The sequence below is a fragment of the Aulostomus chinensis genome, chromosome 8, assembly GCF_037954235.1.
Source record: "Aulostomus chinensis isolate RoL2024-O1b breed Wild chromosome 8, RoL_Achi_v1.0, whole genome shotgun sequence".
NCBI lineage: Eukaryota > Metazoa > Chordata > Actinopteri > Syngnathiformes > Aulostomidae > Aulostomus > Aulostomus chinensis.
In genome coordinates, this window is record NC_141327.1 from 22,248,824 (window position 1) to 22,258,233 (window position 9,410).

A 9,410-nucleotide genomic window follows, 5' to 3' on the forward strand; every position below is an offset into this window, starting at 1 on the left:
TTTTGGCTAAGCTCCCTCTTCACCACAACAGACTGGTTTATCAATCCGCCTGTCAATCTCCCGCTCCATCTTACCCTCACTCGTGAACAAGACCCCGAGATACTTAAACTCCTCCACCTGAGGTAAGACCTCCCCCCGGAGTGGGCAAACCACCCTTTTCCGGCTGAGGACCATGGCCTCAGACTTGGAGGTGCTGATTCTCATCCCAGCCGCTTCACATTCGGCTGCAAACTGTCCCAGCAAGAGCTGGAGGTCGTGGCCCGATGGCGCTAAGACGACTACGTCATCCGCAAACAGCAAAGACGACATCCTCCCGCCACCAAACTCAACCCCCTCCACCACTCGGCTGCGCCTAGAAATTCTGTCCATAAAAGTTATGAATAGAAACGGTGACAAAGGGCAGCCTTGGCGGAGTCCAACCTCACTGGGAACAAGTCCGACTTACTAGCGGCCACACGGACCAGACTCTCACTCCTCCGGTAGAATGACCGAATGGCCCTTTGTAAAGGGCCATCCACCCCGTACCCCCGGAATACCCCCCACAGTATGCTCCTGGGAACACGGTCGTAAGCCTTCTCCAAGTCCACAAAGCACATGTGGACTGGTTGGGCAAACACCCATGCCCCCTCCAGCACCCTAGCGAGGGTGAAGAGCTGATCCATGGTTCCACGGCCAGGACGAAAACCACACTGCTCCTCCTCAATCTGAGGTTTGACTATCGCCCTGACCCTCCTCTCCAGTACCCTGGCGTAGACCTTACCAGGGAGGCTGAGAAGTGTGATCCCCCGATAGTTGGAACACACCCTCTGGTCCCCTTTCTTAAAGACGGGGACCACCACCCCGGTCTGCCACTCCAAAGGCACTTCCCCCGATGTCCACGCAATGTTGCAGAGACGTGTCAGCCAAGACAGCCCCACTACATCCAGAGCCTTGAGATACCCAGGGCGGATCTCATCCACCCCCGGGGCTCTGCCACCGCGGAGTTGTTTAACTGCCTCAGCGACTTCTGCCCCTGAGATTGGACGACCCCCCCCCCCAAGCACTCCCCAGGCTCTGTCTCCTCCACGGAGTACGTGCTGGTGGGATTGAGGAGTTCCTCAAAGTATTCCTTCCACCGCCCAGTTATCTCCCCAGTTGACATCAGCAGCCCCCCACCCCCACTGTAAACAGTGTGGGCAAGTTGCCACCTTCCCCCCCTGAGGCGACGGACGGTTTGCCAGAACCTTTTTGGAGCCGACCGATAGTCGTTCTCCATGGCCTCACCGAACTCTTCCCACGCCGAGTTTTTGCTTTGGCGACCACCACAGCTGCACACCGTTTGGCCTGCCGGTACCGGTCAGCTGCCTCTGGAGACCCACAGGCCAGCCATGCCCTGTAAGCCTCCTTCTTCAGCCTGACGGCTCCCCTCACCTCTGGTGTCCACCAGTGGGTCCGAGGATTACCCCTGCGGCCGGCCCCAGCAGCCTTGCGGCCACAGCTCACAGCAGCCGCCTCGACAGTGGCAGAGCGGAACATGGCCCATTCGGACTCAATGTCCCCCACTACCCCCATGATGTGATCAAAGCTCTGCCGGAGGTGGGAGTTAAAGATCGTTCTGACTGGTTCTTCTGCCAGGCGTTCCCAACAAACCCTCACTACTCGTTTGGGCCTGCCAGGTCTGCGTGGCATCTTCCCCTGCCATCTGATCCAACTCACCACCAGGTGGTGATCAGTTGACAGCTCAGCTCCTCTCTTCACCCGAGTGTCCAGAACATGCGGTCGCAGGTCAAATGATACGACTATAAAATCGATCATAGACCTGCGACCTAGGGTGTCCTGGTGCCATGTGCACCGGTGGGCATCCTTATGCTCGAACATGGTGTTCGTTATGGCCAAACTGCGACTTGCACAGAAGTCCAATAACTGAACACCACTCGGGTTCAGGTCGGGCCTGCCGTTCCTCCCAATCACACTTCTCCAGGTCATGCTGTCGTTGCCCACGTGAGCGTTGAAGTCTCCCAGTAGGACAATGGAGTCCCCAGCCGGGGCACCATCCAGTACCCTTCCCAAGGACTCCAAAAAGGGTGAGTACTCTGAACTGGTGTTCGGCGCATATGCGCAGACCACAGTCAGGACCCGGTCCCTGACCCGAAGGCGCAGGGAAGCACCCTTTCGTCCACGGGGGTAAACCCCAACGTACAGGCAGAGAGTCAAGGGGCAACCAAAAAGCCCACCCCCGCCCTCCGCCTCTCACCCGGAGCAACTCCAGCAAAAGAGAAAGTCCAACCCCTCTCAAGGACTCGGGTTCCGGACCCAGAGCTATGTGTCGAGGTGAGGCCTGACTATATCTAGCCGGTAACGCTCAACCTCTTCCACCAGCTCCAGCTCCTTCCCCACCAGAGAGGTAACGTTCCATGTCCCAAAAGCCAGCTTCCATGTCTGTGGTTCAGACAGCCGAGGCACCCGCCTGAAACTGCCACCCAAACCACATTGCACCGGACCCCTCCGGTTCCCCCGATGAGTGGTGAGTCCAAGGGAGGACGTGCCTGTGTCTCCTCTTTGGGCTGGGCCTGGCCGGGCCCCACGGACCAAGTCCCGGCCACCAGGCGCTCGCCTTCGAGCCCCCACCCCGGGCCTGGCTCCAGGGCGGGGCCCCGGTGCCCCTCCGGGCAGGGTACACGTAGCACTTGCTGGTTTTTCCATGAAGGGTCTGTTGAACCGTTCTTTGTCTGGCCCTTCGCCTAGGACCAGTCTGCCTTGGGTGACCCTACCAGGGACAAAATGCCCCCGACAGCATAGCTCCTAGGGTCACTAGGGCACTCAAACTCCTCCACCACGGTAAGGTGACGGTTCCAGGAGGAGTTTCTACTTATTGTTGAATAAGTGAAAATTGTGACGGAGCTCAGAAATAAAAGGGTTAAAGATATTTTTCAGCTTGACTTTAAAACATTTTTTTTTACCATCCCAGCTTCAAAGCAGCATAGTCAGTTTTACATGAGTACTGTAAACTTGTTGCTATGTAGGCTGATGCCAGTGTACTAACGAGCCACTGTCATGTGACAGGAAATACTATGTAGTATTAAGTGTTACATGTATGTTGTGCATTGTACCTGCAAACTCTTTGGGTTCAAAGATGTGATATTTGAATAACATTTTATTACAATTAGCAACTCTGTGGTGGCACTGAAATCTAAATATTCAGAGTCTGTTAAGTCATTTTATTGTGAGGTGTAAAAGAATTTGGAAATCCAAAAAGGTTAGTAAACATTACTATTAGACATAAGTTTATTAAGTATAGTAGTACAAGTAGTACTACTTAACTTCAGATGAACAGTTACATTTACTTAGCAAAGTAACCACTTTCCTTGATTTTTTAAAGATTTAATTCATTTGACTTTTAACAACATAAAAAGATCTACAATATTACATTCTGCATATTCAACTACAGTGTATTTCTCTGTGTCAGTCTATGAGAAGCACACACACACACACACACACACACACACACACACACACACACAGTGATTTAACGGCAGGTTCCCTTGGCAGTGCAGTGCTTCAGTTATGTAAACTGGCCTGGGTTTGGAGCAAGTCAACCGTCAGGACTTTGCATCCTCAGCAAGTCCCTGCAGCTGCTAATGCAAACACGACGCCTGCACTCGTGCTCTGCAGTGGCCTGGCCTGGTCAACACGCGCACCCACACACACTTGACTTCAAGTCAAATCAGGATAAAAAGCTTAGCACAATATCCACTGCTTGAAAAACTTTTTAAAAAGAAAAAAAAAAATTCCCTGTCAATGAAAGACATTTTCAAAATAAATGCTGAGGTACATGTGTAGGAGGTAAGATATTAATATTTTGAATTGTGCCATTTAATGTGCATTAGTTCTTCCAATTCATGATTTATGTATATAAACAGACCTGGTATCAGAGGTCAGAGCTACAAGGTGGAATCAAAGGAAGGAATCATTGCCTGTGATATTGTTTGATCAGTTTCTTCAAGGACAATACCAAGAAATCATTCAGTGCAGGAACCATCCATATTCTCCACCAGTATCGTTCACTATCTCATGTGCTTTCCTCTTGCATCGTCCTCAGACATCTGCCACCTGGACACCCGCAGCCGTCAAATGGTAAAAGTGAAGTGTTCAAATTCAAATGGCTAATTTGTTTGTCTTTGTTTGGAGAGAGCCGTTTCTCTCTGGCAGAGCCAAAAGTATTGTAGGACTGACACAAAATGAAGAGCTCTTCATTTGCCTTGGCTGCAGCCCTGCTCTCCCAAGCAGCTGCCCCAGCTTCCAGCCGTCATTTGCGTTTCCGCGCAGTGCTGTGATGGACGAGTGGAAGAATCTCAGGACGGTATCCATGCATGGCTCCAGGGCTCTTAGCTGTGGCAGACCTACACTCAGTGATGCTAAACCTAAGTACACTTCAATTGGAAGACTTGAGGCTTCTTTTGCCACATAGCAAGTTTGGCCTTGAAATTTGTAAGGATGAGCCAACTAGCTTCCATCGGGGTGGGTGGAGTGGTTGAGAACTTTACTAAAGGAAAAGAACTGCCATTTTGCAAAAAAGAAACAAGCACTCAATTGAGTAAAGGTAATTATCTAAATAACTACTTCAATTAGAGAACAAGTGAGTAGTGAAAAACTGGTACTGGGAGAGTCCAGAGCTCAGCTGAGGCGAACTGAGCCGAAACTCAATGTAAAACTGAAAATGTCAACTCGTGGTTGTACGCCTCCCACAATGACCTTGACCTTTGACCACTAAAATGTTTTCAGGTCACCCTTCAATCCTCCTGGACATTTGTGGAAAATTAGAATGCAATATTTTGAGATATCGTGTTGACAAAAACAAGAAAGATGGACAAACCAAAAACACGCCTCCGTCCCAAAGCTAATTGTTATCCTCTACAACGTTAAACAAATCTTTCCCCGAAATTTGGCCACTGAGGATTTGGTCCATGTTGTACCCCTTTGCCAGTTTGGTGAAATTCAGCCTCATATTTCTTTTTGCATAATCCTGCTAATCTGCAAACGTCATGCTGCCCTGCCACTATTACCTTCCACGCTTCTTATCTGCTATATCACAATGCCATCCATCCATTGTCTTGAGCTTATTCCTATCAAGGGTCGCGGGGGGGCTGGAGCCTACTATATCACAGGAAGATTTCACAAATTAAGCTTCAAATCGGAGTCATGTGAGGAACACACCTTGAACAAATATCCCACGACAGAATCAGTTGTAATCCACCCCATCCACATCTATCCAGTCTCACAGGGACGGATCCGATCCTGATCGCTCAGGATGCGTCTCATATTAGACTCATTAGGGGAAAAAATGCTGTGATGTTTCATCAATAATTTGCTGATTAAAATAAATAAATAAGGATGTGTTGACCTGAAGACCACTGACACATTACATCTCATGAAATTCATCTAGTTCTCCTTTTCCATCCATCCATTTTCTTCCGCTTATTCCTGTTAAGGGTCATGGGAGGGCTGGAGCCTATCCCAGCAGCTTTCGGGAGAGAGGCGGGGTTCACCCTGGACAGGTCTCCAGTCCATCACAGGGCCAACACATAGAGACAAACAACCATTCACAGTCACACCTACAGTCAATTTAGAGTATCAATCAGCCTTGTCCCCTCTTGATGTCTTTGGACTGTGGGAGGAAGCTGGAGTACCAGAGAGAACCCACGCAGGAACAGGGAGAACATGGAGACTCCACACAGAAAGATCCTGTGCTGGAGCCAGGACACGAACCTGGAACCTTCTTGCTGTGAGGCCACAGTGCTAACCACTGCACCACCGTGCCGCCAGCTCTCCTTTTCATCTGCGTTATTTGGTTTGCATCTTTGTGACTTGTCATCAGGTGACATGAGTTAGCAGAGCGAGCTTTAAGAACAGAGCTTTCATTTGAATATTTACATTAAAGCAGGCAGCAGGCACCACCGTGGCTATGAAGCAGGATATACTGTATCTACATCGACGATTAACTTAGCAGTATTAACAGACAATTGCAAATACGTCTACTAATGCAACAGACACACTTGTAAATATTAGCTGTTTTGATTATTTGACTGTAATCCTGCCGCTGCTTTGAACAAGAGCAGCAGATCACCAGCAGACCTGGGAGCAGCTGGCCACGTCACATACGAGAATGGAAGATAATGAATACACGAGCAATACGATGTACAAGTATCGACAGACAAAGTAACAGTTAAAGTAAAAATCATTATTTATCTCTAGGAGTCAAATCTGGCAGTGGGTGTAAAGTTGCTCTTTTGTGGTACCACAGTATATAAGGGATAAAAAAAAGCTATATAGGCTATATATAGACAAATACTTTACAATAAATTAAACTTGTAACCATTTTTTCCTAATGGCAGGAAAAGTAATGTGTTTCATTTGAAGATCAGGGTTAATGAGAGATGAAAACACACCCACACAGCTGAGATTCTGTCCAGTGGCATTTATTCAATACCTCAGATCACCATGACAACCATCGATGTTACAATAGTTCACACCGAAAATGATAAATCGCTGCACCCCCCACCGTGAAGTGGGTCGGTTTCTCTACACTTGTTGAAGCTTAAAACCTGCCGTCATAGACTTGTGGGCTTCGTGAGGCACATTCAGCCCACACGGAGCAGCAGTAGTTTAACAGGCCTGCGTGTTTATTTACATCTGAATTAGTTCTACTTCCACCACTGTGTTGGTCTTCAAAATAAAAATGCTTGTCTTTATCAAGGGGCTGGGGGCAACTTTGGTCTGCTCTATGTAAAAATGAATGAATAAATAACTAAAACTGACAAATGTAAAATCTGAAATTTCTAAAATAAATAATGTAAATTAGTATTTATGTTGATTTCTTATGAGGTAAAGATGCTCGTTATTAATAAGGATTATTTTAATTATTAGTTTTTCATAATTGGATCGGGCGGCAGAGCAGCAACGTTATGCAGGATGTCAGCTGCCACAAGTTAACTAAGAAGAAAACGAAACACCAGAGACAACGGTGCGCTGACCAAAGGCCTTCTAACAACGTGTCATGGCTTGGAGGCAGCGGCCCACAATTGAGTTTGAGAACTGGCTCGCTAAGAGAAAAAGTCTGGATATCCCACTAAGTGTGAAATCATTACACTTGTCTACTTTTGGATCTACATGGGTACATTTGGTTTCATCCCAGAGTTCAGTTGCACAACTGACTGAGGGCAGTTTTATGAGGCAAAATTGCCTACGAGGGGAAAAATTTGGTTTGCAGTTTCTTACATTGTTTGTATAAAAGTCATGGTCATCGTAGCTTTAGGTGAAAATAAAAAATAACCCACAATTAATCATGGAGAATACTTTTAAAGACGTGCATTGATTGGTACTACTCGAGTTCTTTTCCAATGAGAACTCCCTGTCCGAGTCCTACGCTGGCATCCTCTTCACGCCGAACTGTGAGTAATTTAAGTCCATCGTCTGAACGCATTAAAGAAAAAAATCTTGATCACAAATGTTGACATGGAGTCAACCTTTCAGCGGGGTAAAATTCACCGGCACCAACCCGGAGATAAAAAGCTCACGAACAAATATTAACAGTAAATGTTGAACAAATGCCAGATCATGATGCATAAGCAAACTATGGCAGCTATGAGCATGAGCTGCAGCAACAACTGGTACCTGAGAATTTACTCACCACTGATTGTTCAGTGTCATAAAGCATAAAAAAGCTGTCTTAGGCGAAGGGTGAGGTCCGCTGAATATGACATTACACGTCCAACATATTTTTTTCAGAGTCGAAGCCAAGCAACCGCACAATCGTACACATATTATTACAGTCATGTTAGTGAGGACAGTACTTCAAATCATTATTCTGCTTGTTTAAACTGTCATTAAATGGAACCCAGGAACCTACCCACCATCATTCAAAGCTGAACCCCTCAGGTTCAGGCTCTGAATGCAGTCACTTTTTCCTACTTGGACAAATCTTTGTCGATAGAAACTTTGTGCTTGTTTTGTCTTTGATTTAGTGTTTAATACATTTTTGCAGCAAAGTTAAATCCTTTCAAAAGATTGTTTATCCTTCATACAGCTGAAATGTACGGAAGAGTATTAGGGCCACTAAAGAAAAATAAATAAATTCTGAGAAAAAAGTCAGACTTCTCACTTTAATCTCAGAATTCTGACGTTTATATGAATTGTACAAATACTATTTCACGATCTACAAGAAGTTAAAGAAGCTTGGTCTTTAGACTTTTAAATATGTGCCTATAACAGTTTTTTATATTTGGGCAGCACTTTTGCAAAGCAAGTCAAACAAGTTCCTTCATTTATTATTTTTGCCAAATGTTTTCGCCACGGTTCCGCTTGAATATTTTCAAAATAAAGAACATGTGCTGTGGACCATGACGGCAGAATCACGCAGGCCGCTACGATGATACAGCCTGTGTTTACAACCTCCGGCATATCAGCGTACGCACATTGTACTCGTTGACAGTGTCCTTGCCACTGCTACCAAGTGTGTACTATTCAACCGAGATTTGCTGGGTCTGGTCTGGCGCCGATATGAAACCTGGTCCATGTGTTGGAATCTTCTCGTGTTTTGATACGTCACTGATAGATAAATATTCTCCTTTATCATTCTGGGCCAAACCTCAAATAGGAGGACAGACCACGAAGCCTTTCAGAGGTGCTGCAGATAGAAAGCTCACAGGTGTGTGGACCTCGAGCTGCTGACACCCATCATGTAACAGGGCGATTCCAGGTCCAGCCTGAGGGAGTCATATCGTCAGCCCTCCCCACTGGGGTAAACCTTTCATCAGGTTGTTGTGCAAGCAAGCCTCTCTCTCAAACACACACACACACACACACACACACACACACACACACACACACACACACACACACACACACACACACCACGCTCTCGCTCGCTCTGACACATACCCACAGAGTTAACCCAGCCTGGTGTTGAGTGGTGGGAAGTGTGCAGCCGTGTTTTCCTCTCTGTTTGTTTAAGAGATTAAGGTGGTGAACCCCATCCCACTGGATCCCCCAGACCTCATACCAGTAGAGTTGCTCGGACTCCGCATTGTTGACTTCAGTGTAGTGTAACAGCAGGTCGAAGTCGCTTTAAGAACTGAGCTGCCGTCGCAGATCAGAATCCAGGACGACAGTTTACTTTCTCCACATTTGCAACTACCAGTTCCTTGAATACACTCACAACACAAACTTCATCAATGAAGAATTTCCTAGGCGAGAATTGGTAATTCCTGTCTCTCAGGTTGCGTCCAGGGATTACGATGGCAGCTTATATTTTGCATACTAAAATCACAGGATGGCCTTTGTCTGAAAACATTTACATTTCTTCACACAGCTGGCTGGTCCAACCACTGGCACAAAACAAACAAGGAAGAAGTGTAGAAAAACAACACAGAGGT